Below are 15,245 nucleotides of genomic sequence, written 5' to 3' on the forward strand. Positions count from 1 at the left end.
TCCTTCATTATTATTATTATTATTTTAAGTTAAATATCAGTTTATACGAGCTCTTCCTCGGTGACTGAATGGTAAATAGGCAAGGACCATTTTCTATTAATTTGTTTCTCAGAGTCGAATTTTGGAGTGAATTATTGAAAGCGACCGGTCCAGAAGGATAATAAATCAACAATTAGAAGTGATATTCGTTGTCAAAAGGCAAAAGGCCAAATGATGACATAATAAAGATGATGGATTGAATCAGGAGTCAGCAAACTTTGGCCCTTTGGGGCATATCATGCCTGAAACCTGTTTTAGTAAATAAAGTTTTGTTGGAACAGAGCCAGGAGCGTCAGTTTACGTATTGTCTACGGCTGAGCTCATGCTACGACAGTCGAGAAATTCGTGACAGAGACTGTATGGTCCTCATAGGCTAAAATATTTATAACCTGGCCTTTGGCAGAAATTGTTTGCTGGGCACTGCATTAAATGAAGATCCATCTTTTTCGTGTCAGAAGAGTCAACTAACAATGAACAGAGGGTTAGACAATGACATCTCCTGCTAAAGCCCAATGCTCGAGGTTGCCATTTTGCAAAACTTCATTACCTGTCATAGCAAGCTAATGATGATTTGAACTGTATTTGTTCTGGGTTGTTGAGATAGCTTATCTGGTTAAAAAAAGCACTTATTGTGCTAGCCTGACCACTGGAGTTAGGTCCCCAAACCCACATAAAGGGATGGATGCAGCAGCCTGTACCCCTGTTCTGTCTCAGCAAAATGGGAGGCAGGGATGGGAGGATTTTCCAAAGGCTCGCTGGCCAGCTAGCCTGAGTATACAGCACAACTGAATCAGCAGGAGAGTCTGCACTGTCCTTTAAGCTCATCCCCTGGGTACTGGTAAAGTGATCTCACCCTTGGACCTTTAACTCTTTATATCCCTTACTACTAAAGTTTGGAAATCATTGTTTTGGAGGCATGCGGTGGGGGCTTGTTTCTAGGAGGAAAAGGCTATGCAATGGTCATTGCTAATAATTGTCCCTCACTCAGTTCCTTTGGGTCAGGAGGATGCTAATGCTGAGAATTCTCTGCCTTCTGGTTTGACTCATGTGCTCTTCTCCTATGACTTGAAAAGCTCAAAAGAGAAGAACATGACTGTGTTGTGATGGCCTGGCCCCCGCACTCTCTTCTTATAGACTGTTGGGTGACTGGAGTCAATGGCCTATCACACCTCATCTTTACTTACACAGGACAAGTTGTGATGGCTATTTCTTTCAAGCACATCATCTCCCCTGTGCCAGCTTCCTGGAACTTGGGAGAGGTTGCCTTTGAGAAGTCGGGCACTCAGAAGGCCTATGGTCTTCTTGTCCTTTGAAGCTGGGCTGACCATAAATTCCCAGAGCTTGAACTGTGTGATATGTGTCGGTCACTTATAGAATCTCTGCATGTCGGGGCGAGGTGGGGGGTCATGATACGTTAGGAGCCAAGCAAAGAGTGCAGTTTAGCAGAGCCAAAACCTCTATTCAAGGTTGCATACCTACAAAGAGGCAACGTGGGACTTTGATAGCAGCTGTATTTAAAAAACAAAACAAAACAAAACAAAACTCGAAGACAATAACAGAACAAAACAAACAAAAAACCCAAGACAGAACAGCTCACATGACAATGGATCAAAACCTTCTGTTGGTGACACTACCGCTGTTTATTTTTGTTTCATTAACTCCCTTTAGTTTTGTCCCAAGCTGGTTTTTTGCGGCTCATTTTATGGATGATCATCTGCTGTCTTTACTCGTTACCTCTTACAGCAGTCAGTACGCGAGATGGTTGGCTGCATCGGTAGAAGGCCAAGCCTCCATACAGTGATTCTCAACCCCTCTGGGTGTGTGTGTGTGTGTGTGTGTGTGTGTGTGTGTGTGTGTGTGTGTGTAATGACCCCCTTTCACAGGGGTTGTCTATCAGATATCTTCAATATCAGATATTTACGTCATGATTCACAACAACAGCAAAATTGCAGTCATGAAGTAGCAACAAAAATAATTTTATGATCGAGGGGGTCACTACGACACGAAGGGCTATATGAGAGGGTCACAGCATTAGGAAGGTCGAGAACTTGTGCTCCAAAAGGACAGGAAAACTTGTAGCCTTTCAGCTTCCAGTCTGAAAACCAGCTCGGCCTCCATGGGACCAGAAGGGGCCTCTGAGCTCTGAGGAAGCTTTAGAGACACAGATCAGGGATCTCTCCTTATTCCAGCAATGGTTTGGAGTTGCTTCATGATGGGGGGCGGACTCCTGACTGGGCTGCTATAGTCCCTCAACTCCCTGCCTTCCACACTTATCTTACCTCACCTCTTCTTTGTACTATAGCTCACTAGGCTACCCTGCAGGCCCTGGCTTCCATTGCTCGATAGTCCCCTCTGTTGGCTAATACCATCTCATCCGAGAACTTCCAGTTCAGCCTTAGCCTCCCAGAGTCCCCCCCTCCCTTGCCCTTGTTGACATAGCCAGCTTTCTTAAGTGCTCAAGCATGGGGCATACCTTTCTGAACACTGTCTCAATTTTTCTTTCATTTGTGTGATTTTTCTGTTTCCATCCTCCTGCTGCCCTATATTTGATAGGAAGTTTGTCGATAACATTTTATTCTCTAGTATATTGAATCTCAGTTTCTGATACTTAATGGATGCTCCTTAAACACTTGCTGAAGGCTGGAAGAATGGATGGATGAATGGATGAATGGATGGATGGATGGCTGAGACAGAATTCCAGTGGAAGGTAGGTACAAAGGTCCTATCAGCATCATTGGAAACAGAACGTGCTGAAAAGAGAGCCCACTTTGACATCAGTAAGTGTGGTAGTTTGAGTAAACTTGGCACCCATAGGTCCACAGAGAGTGGCTCTATTTAGGCGGTGTGGCCTCGTTGGAGGAAGTGTGTTTTAGTCATTTCCTGTGGCTTTCTCTCTTCCTGCTGCCTGTAGATCTGGATGGGGAACTCTCAGTTCCTTCTCTAAAACCAATCTCTGCAGGCAAGCAAGATCTTGACCCAGCCTCTGAGTAATTAGGCTTCTTTGACTTCCGGGAAGGCAGCTGGGTGTAAGCAGTGTTCCCCCGCATCCAGACAGCTGTAAGAAGAAACCCATTACTGATGAAAGATACCAGGTCTTTCTTCCCTTTGTTCAGCTGGTCAGCTGATATCCTACTGGTCACTGCTTCAGATAGGAGCTTGGCCTAGCTCACCGGGCTTAGGACCTGCTGTGGTACCTGTATCAGGAGGGCTTGTGGAGCAGGTCCAGTCTCAAGCCGGTGTCAAGAGAGTTGTATATTTAGCCTTCTTGTGGCTGTAGACCCAGCAAAGGAAGGGTCTGGTCTGGGAGAACAGGGGTTAAACGGTAGCCACTTAAGGTGGCCCCTGCAGGGTTGTACCCCGTTCATCATGATGAGTGTCATAGTAAAATCAATTCTCTGTGTACTTTTGGGAATTATGACTCTCACTTTGGTGTGATTTATTTGGTGTGTTACACGAGCATGGCCATTTGTTTCATCATTCTGAAAGTTCATCTCGAATTGCTTTGAGTTTCTGGTTTTGGGGAACGACATGTCCAATTGTTATTGTCTGTCATGAAATATAGGGGACAGGATGCACTGTTCTTCCCTGGGTACCAGCTCTCCACGGTGGGGGGGGGGAAGTTTTATCATCGACTTCCCTTCTCCTCTCGTAGCCCTCCCCACATTGGGATAAGTCTTCCCAAAGCTCCACAGTTAGCCTGGGGGTGTCCCTTCCTTGACAGCCCTTGAGGGGCAGAGGGGTTGTGAAATAGCTAGATTTTCCAGCCACTCTCAGGCCTTCTCTGCTGGGTCATCTGCTGGAGCATCTTTGAGGTCCAGGCTCAATCTTGTTTTCTAAGTCTATCCACATCTGATCACAGATGATGGTTCTTACTGTCTTGGAACAGAAAAACAAAAAAGCCTGACTTGAGAGCTGTTCCTAATACTTATGTAGCTGTGTGACTTGGGGGATGCCCTCAACATCTCTGAACTCTCTCATTTATGGTCCACAGAGGACTGCGTGAGTCGAGACTGTCACTAAATTCTCAGTGCCTGTGCAGCCAGAGATGCTCAATACCCTTGCCACTTGGTGTCTAGGTGAACTGTGCTACTCGGCTGCAGTCTCAGCTGTCCCTACCTGGAACAGTGCCCTGAGAGGTAAGGGGAAACCTTGGAGACAGGCTGAGAGGCCTGGTGGGAAGGAAGGTGCCTTTAAACTCTGCTGATTCTTCGCCACAGTTTCCCTCTACTTTGCTGATGAAGTGCTAGCTGCCTGGGCCCCTTGGGGATGCTCAGGGGGGGATCCTGGGACACGGGAGCAAGTGAGGTGGAAACACTGTCAGCCTTCCATCTGGCCTTGGCATCTGCTGGGAGGCCTGTGGTCTATTCCTGACATCGTTTTATAATAATAACACCACCCACTGTGTATCACACGCACAACCCCCTAAAAATCAGCATCGGGATATTCCTCCCCCCGCCCCCTCCCCAGACACCCGTCCTGTTTTCCTGAAGCAGAACTGCTATCTCTGTTGACTCCTCCTGACTCTTGGATCACTGCCTGGGCCACGGAGAGATGGTCTTCGGGAACGCCATCTTTAGGGTTCTTGCGCTCTTTGCTCTCAGTGGGTCTCTCACTGATCCCACTGCCTCGCATCCAAATCTCTGAAACTTTTTAGATCTGGGTGCCTTCCCCCATTGAGTACACCTCCTCCCCAGAGCTTGGGTGCCTACATGTCTTTTACACACACACACACACACACACACACACACACACACACACACACACACATGTTGATTACAGTGCTAACCCTTGTTAAGGTTTCATGTATGCGGGTCAGAGGACAACCTTCAAGACTTACTGTTCTCCTCCCTGTAGTTTCTTTAAGACTTGCTGTTCTCCTCCCTGTAGTTTCTTTAGACCTTGCACTAGCTGGCCCATGAGCATGTGGGCAAGTTCCCTGCCTCTGGTTTCCATCTTGCTACCGGCGTGCTTTGATTACAGATGAGTGCCACAGCATTGCACTTTCCCGTGGGTTTGGGCATTGAGCCTGGGTCTTTCCGACTCTGTCCAAGCAGCTCCCACCTCTCTCACCATCTCCTTTGTAACAGGGACTCTGAGCCTCTTCACCGACACAGCTCTTCATCCCCGGTCTCTTGCTCAGGATGTGCAACAATCTGGATTCTTCATGGATTCTCCCTAACCGAGAACAAACCAGGAGGGAAGCGATCAAGCTTTGCTCTCTGTAAAGATCCTTCATGCGTGTGGCATCTACAGTGGTCCCCTTATCTGTGATTTTGCTGTCCATGTCTTTAGGCTTTGAGTATCTGTGGTCAGGTTCAGCATTGTGACACCTCACATCAGCATAGGAGAAAGCATGAGGGAGGGAGAGGGGACGGAGAGAGGGAGAACAAGAAAGGGAAAATTCCCATATTCTTATAACCTTTATTACAGAATGTTCTAGTTGTTCTATTTTATTAGTAGTTTGTAGGTTTGTTTTTTATTGTTCCTAATCAATATACCTTCATAGGTACACATATAGGAAAAGAAGTTCCAGGCCTCCTCCTGGGGTCTAGGTGTGTTTCCCTAAGGGTGTAGGTTGCCGAGAGCACTGTATAGCTAGATACTCACTTCCTGCAGTCTAGTACCTTCCCAACTAGCCTTGGACTTGGACTTTGGTGATGATTCCTCCTTTCAGAAAGCCTGCAGTTTAAATTGTCTCTGTGCTCTGACATGACATCTCAGAGCCCCTGGGTGGAGACAGGTGGCTTCCTGAGGGTGGCCAGGAGGTGCCATAGCAAGGCTTAGAAAATCTGGGGAGCTGGGCAGGAAGAAAGGCAGAGGCTGCCCATTGCATCCAGTAGGATGAGCTGCTCTCAGGAGCTCAGCACAGGAGTGTAGACTTCCTGGAGTGAGTGGGGTGGGCTTCAAAGTCAGTGGGGGAAGAACCTTCTGGGAGTCCCAGTTCTGGGATGATAGTTCCTGAAGTGTGTCAGGTGGGCTTACTCCACTCTCCTGGGCAGTCAGCAGGGCTACAAGGGGCAAATACAGCTTCCTTTCTCTCCTCTTCCTTCTGTTCTATAGGACAAAAGAAAAAAAATGCCAGAGGGATGTCAATTACACGTACGGCTGGGAGAGCCTCAGTTCAAGTAATGGAGCTACCTGCTCTGCTTGAAGGGTGACGGCCCCGCCCACCCCTGTGCTCCCCCAAGGCTGCGTAAATGTGCTCCGTTGACCTTCGAAGGGCATGCCACTAGCACAGCTGCTCAACTCGGTGCCACTCACTCAGGCCTGTCATTAGTACTCAGGCCTGTGACAGGTGTTTGGCATGGCTCTGGCAGGAAGGTCAGTGCCTCAGAGCTGCTGAGTTCTCCCAGCTCAAGGCGACACTTGAAGGCTGGCACAAAGCCAGGCTGGAGCTGGCAGCAGCTTGTGGCCTCAGTAGAGGGCAGGCTAGTTGGCTAAGATCAGATCTTGGTTTGGAAGAGCTCAGAGGTGGGGTTTAGTGGTCGTCTCCCCATCCTTGTACCTCTGAATACATTTCCCCTCTTTCTGCTAGGTGAACCTGACAGTGGCCTGGGGCTAGGGCAGGCTCAGAAAAGCCTGGGCAGCTCCTAGGCCTGCTGGGCCCAGGATCTGCTATGGCTGCTGGTCTTCAGAGCACGGTGTAGCCCCATCAGGTAAGCAGACAAATAGCTCTGATCTCAGTCCCAGCCGAAAGCAGGAGACAATGCAGATTGGAGCGAGTATGTGTGTGTGTGCTAGCTTTTGGGTTTGCTTTGAGAGAAGAGAAGGTCTTGCTAGGTGTAGCCCAGGCTGGTCTGGAACTCAAGACCTTCCTGCCTCGACTTCCTGAGTGCTGGAATGCACCATACTTGGAGGGAGGACACCTGCTTTATTGGCCTACCTGATTCTTCACTTAGAGTCTCCCTCACCAATGGTCTGACTCCAAGCTGCTTTATGAGAAGTCCAGAAATTGAGTTTATGACTCGGTAGATAAATGCTAGGTGTCCTGGGGCATGTGTGGCCAGTAGGGGCGCAACTGGGTCAGGACTGGGTTTCAAATACTGCTTATTAATGTATGGATGTCTCCAGGAGACAATCAGACAGACCTTCAGGACTCACTTTTATCACCTGTAAGAACCGGGCAGTAAAACCTAGCTTGTTTTTGTTATGAAGTAATTAATGAACACAGGGTTCAAGTGAAATCATTTGGCAAATGACTAATGGTCCTCAGCTGTAATTATCAGCTCTCACTGTGTTTGTAAGGACACATGTGCGAACTGTTGCAAGTCTGGCTGTTTAAGAGGTTATCGTCTCATTCACATATTTAACCGTGACTATGGATGTCACAGTTAACACTTTAGTGGTGTGCCAGTCCTCGCGGTCCTCACTCAGGGATGTTTGACCTTCTCATGACCCTGGGAGTTGGTTGTCATGATTATCACTTTGGATGACTGTGGTTAGAGTCCGATGACTCCGTGTTGACTACCGTTCTTTCTAGAACCCAGAAGGAGCTCTTCCAGTGTCATGGAGTTAGCCAGTATCCTTCTGACACTTGGCAGGTAGGTGAACATCTTTTCCAGGGGTCACTCTGAAGCCATCGGCCAACTTCACAGGGATCCCACTTCACTTCCAAGGGCCCCATGGCTGTCTGCAAATCATGACCTCGGTCCAACCCAGTTGAGATCCTGACTTCTCAGTGGCGTGCAGGGTGTGCCTATTCTTAGCATCCCCATCGAAGCCTCTGGGCTGTGACTATTACCCTGTTCTCAGGGGAATGGCGTTTCTTTATTCCCCCCAGGTGACTGGGAAGTGGTGCTAGGCCTGCAGCCCTGGAAGGGATGGAGGTGGTTTGTGAAGCCACAGCAGCCCAAGAGCAGTCCTGTATACACTGCATACACAGACGCACACATCATTCCACAGCAGAAGCCGCTTTACTCAGATTGCAGAGAAAGATGTATTCCTGTTTCAAAGAAAATCAGAAAATATACATATGTGTAAAAATAAAAAAAAAGCTACCACGATCCCGTTCCAAACAGCCGTCCTCATTGATTTCTTGCCTCTTCTTTCATTCTCTGTTTAATAGGCACACTAAGCTTTTATTTAGCATGTATGTCTTGTGTGCACATATAGCATGCACATCTATGTGTTTGATGCTTTTTCTCAAATCTGAAAAGTGCAATCCAGAGGCTTGGGAGTTATTCCTGACATTTCCTTCCCCATATCCCTCCCCATCCCTCTTCACCTTCATCTAGCACCAAGTCCTACGGATATGGCCTTTCTTTTCAGTGGGTAGTACTTACCTCTGTCTCCTTATCCAACCTTGGTCATAGCTGCTAACACAGCCCCACTCAGTCCTCCTCAACTGTGGCACTAGGTCAATGTCCCCGAGTAGAATGACTTTGCCTTCTATTAGCTGTCCGTCACTCTGGATCTCAGCTGCCCTTAATTGCAAGATGGGAAAGATTAGATGAGCAAAATATGTTAACACACGTACATACTGCAAATACATGTTAACACACGTACATACTGTGGGCAGAATGTACACCCTGTATGTTCCTTTCTGGAAAACACAGTCATGATATACTGTTCCACTTCCAGAGGCCTTAGTGTGGACTCCAGAGGGCCAGCCTGAACTCGACAGCCACAAGATTTGGCTGTCATGTTTCTTGTTGATGTATTTCCTCTGAGTGGAGGGTCTGTCTTTTTTCAGGTTTGCCATAAACATCTTTGCACTTTCTCTCCTCTCTGTCTGAAAGCTGTCCCTGCTGTGCCTGTCTCTCATAGGCTGCATTCATGACCTGCCTTGTTTCCCGGGCTCTTCCATTGTATACAGCACAAATACATCTCTGTACATAAATCTTCTTGTGTCCCTCTAAAGATGTCCTCAGAAATGATCCTTAGAAGTTGGGTTTCTAGGTCAAAGGTTATGAACTTTTTTTTAAGGCTTTTGATGAATAGTCCAGATCACTTTCTAGAAATCCAGATCGTGTTTCTTGCCTTCGGCTCACAATTTTCTTCCCCAACTTCTTGCAGTCATTTCGCTTGATGCTTTCACCTAGGGCTGACCATAACTCCATTTACCAGAGTCATTTGTTTACTTTCTGCCCCCCTGGACTTGACAGCAAACCCCTTGGGTAGGAGCTTCAGTGATGCACCCTCCTGTCTCTCCAGGGACCTCTCTGTTCATGGTGGTAGCAGCTGAGCTGGTTGTATGTAGGATTCCTGTCTCTTCCCACAGTGGGTTGGAAAGGAACATCACAGATGCTCGCTGTTGAGCCAGCAGGCCTCCAAATGCCTAACAAGAAGGCGTTTGCCAAATACCAGTGGAGTCTGTCTGTCTTCTCTGTTTCTTTCTCTTTCCAGCCTAATGGCGGAATGAAAACGGTGCCACTCAGGAGGTGTGTTTCCCACTTTGGGTACAGACATGTTGGTGTGTGACAGAGCAGTGGCTTGGGCCTTAGGTATGGAAGAGGAAGCCTGCCATTTCTTTGTAGGCCTGTTCTCTTGCCCTCTTGAAGACACAGAGTACCACCTCCCTCCAAATCCCGCAGTTCCTGGTCATGGAAGACTTGCATCTCCTTTGCAGCACGCACTACAGTGACTTGGGCTTACTTCTACTCCTGGGACTCTTCTGAGGCCACCGTGGTGAAGGAGGCTGAGCCCTGTCAGCCCCGCCCTTTGGGACAGTGATTCAGGGATGCTGAGCTGTTAGCCTAACATCTAAACAACTGGGAAAGCCCGTGACTGCCCCAGAGACCTTGTAAGGGGGTTCCTCCTGCTCTGAGGAGAAACCCTGAAGACTGCAGACTGGTTTTCTTTCTGTTTTAGAGGCTGCTTTGACTCGAAAAAGGCTGGGGGAGCTTCCCGTGGACATCCCTCTGCTCGTTTAAAACCCCTTCTTTTGAGGTAAATGTTATTCTGTTTCCCAGACTGCCTGTGAGTTCAAGGTCCTCCAGCGCCAGCATCCCGAATGCAGTAATTACAGACGTGCGTCAGTACACTGAGCCAAGGCTCTCCTCATCTGCACCTTGGCCTCTCATGGCCTGTCTAGACTCTCTGCAGATCCTCTACTCTTGTGACTTATTTACAAATAGTGACTCATTACCCCAGGCACAAAGAGGGTGGGTGTTGGCACCTTCCTTTTACAGAGGAAGAAACTGAAGGTCAGAGAGGAATCCAAGCTGGTGAAAGGCAGAGCCAGGTGTAGGACTGATCAAAACCCATTGAAGTTCCTAATCTCAATGCAGCTTGCTTCCCTGCAGCCTGCTCCGAGGCCCTGGCTTATGGCTAGGCTCCATGAACCTACAGACGTGTCCATGATAGATGCATATATGAACTCTCCTCCAGCCTGATGCTAGGGCCTCAGGCCATGAATAGAGAGTGTGGTCTGGTCCTACAGCAGGAAAGAGGTGAGGCAGACCGTAGTCCCTCTCTCCATCCCAATCTTTTATGTGTGAATGAGGGTCACAACGCCCATCTCAGAGTGTGGGTGTGTGGGACTCAACAAATTCAACCAGGTTTCTCCAGGGATAGTGCTTGGTGTATAGCAGGCCCTACATTAAGAACTAGTCATATTTCCCTCAATCCCTGCGGTCAAGCTGAGAGGCAGAGGGAGATTGGCAGACTTGACCTGTCATGCCCTATCTTTCATTTGCCAGAAGCTGCAGTCTCCCCAGGTTTGTTCCCTCCCCACCATAAAAGTCTGTCAGCCCCATTAACATTGAGCTTTGCGAGCATTATTTCTCCCACCAACTTTTCATTGCATGAAAGAATGGGAGGAAGATGACAATACTTTATTAACTCCAAACTGGAAGCCCTCAAAAGGGTCTGAAGACATCTTCATGGCTCCTACAAATGCACACCCAGATGTCTGCACCCAGCCCTCCTGATTGCCCTGTGGCATTAGGGCTGACTCTAGGCAGCTCCCTTCCCTGATTTAGGATGTGCTCTGAGGAGATCCATGAAGCTTCCTGTGATGCCAGGCTGAGTGCTGCCCCGGGAGCTGTCAGCAAGGCTACTTGCTGGTATGCTGGCCCTGGGGCTTTTAGAGGGTGAGAGAGAAAGTGCAGGCACTGGGAGGAATGTGCCAGGTCTGTTTCTATTACTCTGGAAACTACTTTGAATCACCCAACACGGCTGGGGCTGCCCAGGGTAGAGTGCCCAGAATGTAGACATTCCCTCAGCTGTGAGGGAGAGGGAGTAAGACTTGGGGCTAAAGGTGGGAGCTGTGGTGTCCGGTTGGGTTTTTCTCAAGGAAGGATACATTGAAATCAAATGACCTTAATGTTGGGATAATCTCCCTGTTAGGTAGTGAGCTCCCTGCCCTTACAGTATTCAAAGGCCATATGCTCACACCCAGCGCTGTAACTCGAACTTTGGAAGAAAATTACTTTTTCCATCCTAGGATTTGCTGAGCTTGTGACTGTGATTCTGTCCCATGATTTTTAAACCCAAAGGCTTGTAGGCGCCTGCTATTGCTCAGTAATGTGCAGTGTGTTAACCAGGAGCAGGCTGGGCTGTATCAACACACCGGATTCCAGACGGAGACTAGTGATGGACCCATTCGCATCCTTAGTTTAGAATTAGGAATGCGAAGGCTAATCACTTTGTGTCACCATTGCCCTGAAAACCTGGAGGTATTCCTGGGAGGCCTGGCACCATGGGCTAAGCCCTCACATGGGTGGGGAGGGTGTCTCAAAGTTAAACAGGGCTAGTGAGGTTTCCTTTAGAGAGGCCCTTTCTGCAAGCATATCTCAGAGCTGGAGGATGGTGTGGCAGGGAGGGCAGTATCCTCTTAGTGAGTCAGGGGATGGTCAGACCTGGAAGCTCAGAAGTCCAGGTTGACATAAAGCTCAGAGGCAGATGGCCTGGCTAGCACGAACCAGGTCCCAGTGGCCATCGGCAAGAGAAGTCTGTAACAACCAACATGAAACAAAACAAAACAGAAAAAGAAGTAAGAGTACAAAACCAAACAGAACTGGAAAGCACCTTCAAAAGCACTCGGAGGGAAAGGCATGATGGGAAACTGGAGGTACTGTCCCAGGAAGGCAGAGGCTTTAGGACTTCAGGGCCTGGAGTTTCCTCCTTACACTTGCCACTCTAGCTCCTTGTGCATCTAGGGTAGATTGGCCGACGTCACTGACCTTTAGGTTCTCCCTCTGTAAACATGAGTAACCGTGAATGTCTCATCTCATTGAGGTGAGAAGGCTCACCCAGACCTTCGGGAGTGAGAACCGCTCAGGTTGTGTCTCTAAGTCTTGTTCTAGGAGGTGGAACAGACAGAGAAGTAGCTCAGGGTGGGGCTGAGAAGGCAAACTGTCCAACAGATGCCCTCCATCCAGGCACGGCGGCACCCTCTAGTGTGTGTGTTAATAAAATGCTAGGGGTGTAGTCCAGTGGTACCTGCCAAGTGCCTGGTACCTGTGGCAATGGAGGCTGCTGAGGACCTGGAGCCACCTACCTGCTTTGTCCCATCGGGTTTTCCACTGCATGCACAATCCATTGTCCTGCTGGCCAGGGATCACAGAAGACCCCACCACTTTGGAAGGTCAACAGAGCTGGCCTCAGCCTCCTGCTCTGTCCCCTGTCTCAAACTTTCTTGTCCAATAGCACCCTCCATTTCCTGACCTGCTACGTTGGTAAGCAGCTTTGCTATTTCTGGTTGCCTGAGAATCTACATGACCAACTTCTGGCATGCAGTAGGCAGCTAGAGTTGGAGAATGAGTACTGTGAGACAGTGGTCACTGCTCTATGGTCCTGAGTTGATGGCAGTGCCCCGTGTGTGAAGTTTAACTTCCTCAATGCTCCGGAAGTTTAGAAAGGCTGCAGCCTGTTAAATGACTCTCCTGAAGTTGCTTGAGTTGGTGAGTGATGTCAGGGTCCTAACCAGGTATTTCCTCTTTCAGATAATGCAGCAGTAAGGCCTGGCCTATGTTCAGGTCTCAGCCTTCCCATCTATAAAATGGGTGGATTCTCCCATGGTAATAGCATGCTCTGATTGTGTTGTCTCCCGTTCACTTTGCACGTTACAGCCGGAGACCTGTTTGCCCGTGCTGGCACTGTGGGGCAGCTCACCTGACTTGAAGGGCTATGGATGCACTTCTGGCTGTTGCCCTGTAAATATTTGTTTTGATCGCTGTACTGGATCTTCTTGATATTATGGTTGACTACTACTGGCAAAATTTTAGGGTTGGCCCTGATAGCCTTGGAGGATTCTCTTTTCCAGCATCTTCTTCTTTTGAAACAGGGTCTCAGTATATAGCCCTTGACTGGCCTGGAACTTAATATATAGACCAAGCTGACCTTGAACTCACAGAGATCTACCTGCTTCTGCCTCCCAAGTGCTGGGCTTAAATTTCTGCACCGCCCTACTTGGCTCTTTCAGTGTTTTTGATGGTAGGAGCTGTCAAAGACATCCGGTGCCCAGCAATGCCTGGGGCCATGGGCACACAGTCTAGAGCCCTGGCTCCAGGAAAGAGGATCAATGACCTAATAAATTTCCTGATGCAGCCTCCTGGCAGATCGTCATCCTCATTCCCCTGCAGAGTCTCCGTGGAAAGAGGCTGTCTACAGAGATCCCGTGATAACACACTACACTGCTCTCTCCAAGCCTCTGAGCCGGGCGGCCCTTCTGAGTGTTTTTAACCTGCTTCCCTCCTGCTGTAATTTAAGGCCCCTTTCTCTTGTTGAGTGCAAATGGAGAACAGCTGCTTACGCTCATCCTCCGACATCAGCAATTTCTCAAGATGACCCTGGGAGACAGGCCAGGGTCATTAGACCCAATTTGGTGCTCAGCAAATATGTATTTCTTCTTCCGCTTGTCGGCCACAGCCTGGCTGGTTAGGCACGATGAGTAGCTACATGTTTATTAGGGTTCTTTGCAAGAGTTCCTGATGTCTTTCTGCACTCCAGATCCCGGAGGGCAGAGATCCTGCCTGTTGGATTTGTTCAAAGAATGCTTTTCTGTGGCCCTGGCTCTGCATGGCAGAGGCCGCTGTACTAAAAGGCAGAGTTTTGGTATTGGCTGGAAGTTGATGTCTCCTGCAACTTCTGTGGCCTTGGATGCAGCTTTGTTTCCGGGGTGCTTTTTTCTTTTCTTTCCTTTTTTTTGGGGGGGGGTAAGGGAGGGGGCTATAGCTATGTAGCCCAGGCTGGCCTTGAGCTCTTAGGCCGCCTGCGTCTGGCTGTTGGGATTACAGGCTGTACCTCAGTACATGCCCTTGGGAATTTCTCTTCAATCAGCAAGAGCGGTGGATTTTCTGCTGTCCCAGAGGGGCCAAGGGGAAGAACTGTGAGGCTGGTTAGAGACTCTTGGGCTTCTGTCACTTCTGAAACGGGGAGGGGGCAGGGACAAAATGTAACCAGGCAGCCAACCAGCCCTGTCACTCAGAGCAACAGTATCAACAACAAGGAGGGACAACAGTCCTCAGGGCTGCTGGGCACACTTCCTTTCTGACTCAGTTCCAAGTGGCTTGTTCTCCATTTTTTCTCTCTAAATCGTGCAGAGAAACAGAGTAATGATGTTTAGAAAAACAGGTGACTCCTAGGGTAGCGCTCCACCCCTTTTTGGCCTCCTCCCCAACTGACCTCACATTTTCCCCAGCAGAGGGTCTCTAGGTCCCAGGGTTCTTGGTTCCTCACACCTGTGTCCCTCTCCCTATTGGTCAAGGGCTTTAGGGACACAGATAACCCGAATCCCATCCTGGACTCCTTTATTCCTGGAGGCCAAAGGCCACAGTAGCTCCTCAAAACTCTTGGAGCTCAGGGCTGAACAGCTCCTTAGGTTTGCTGGAGGCTGAGATCAGGACAGTCCGGGCCGCTAATCCCTGTTGGTAGCAGTCAGGTCCCAGGACAGCTGAAGAAGGCTGACAGGTTTTTGGACCTCAAAGAAAAAAATGTCCTCTCTTCCATCTGCTTCTGCATCTGCCAATAAGCTGTCTTCCTAAGAGCCACTGTAGCCACCTCATCCTCAGGGCACCTCTGGAACCCGGGGCCCTTGTTGGAAAGAGACAGAGGAAGGCAGGAGAGGGGTACAGCATGTGTGCGTGGATAAGAGGTGTGTGTGCACGTGTGTGTTGGTCCTGCTTATATCTTACATAGACAAATGATTGGGGTCAGGTAAACACATTCAGAACTCATACACCCCAAGGCAGTGGTTCTCAACCTTCCTAACACTACGGCCCTTTAATATAGTTCATCATTTGTTGAGACCCCCAACGATAAAG

General features: G+C 48.8%; 1 long non-coding RNA gene across 2 annotated transcripts; it reads left to right on the top strand.

The window, feature by feature from the left end:
- Positions 1-2,325: 2,325 nt before the first annotated feature.
- On the top strand, positions 2,326-13,717 carry LOC108348411 (uncharacterized). 2 transcript variants are annotated; one of them, XR_005494964.2, is made up of 5 exons: positions 2,326-3,131; positions 4,031-4,175; positions 5,127-6,695; positions 7,520-7,580; positions 7,820-13,717. It is a non-coding gene; the product is annotated as an uncharacterized LOC108348411 (long non-coding RNA). The 2 variants fall into 2 exon arrangements; XR_005494965.2 differs by having other exon boundaries at positions 2,326-3,096.
- Positions 13,718-15,245: the final 1,528 nt, after the last annotated feature.

Source organism: Rattus norvegicus, chromosome 16 (assembly GCF_036323735.1).
Source record: "Rattus norvegicus strain BN/NHsdMcwi chromosome 16, GRCr8, whole genome shotgun sequence".
Taxonomy (NCBI): domain Eukaryota; kingdom Metazoa; phylum Chordata; class Mammalia; order Rodentia; family Muridae; genus Rattus; species Rattus norvegicus.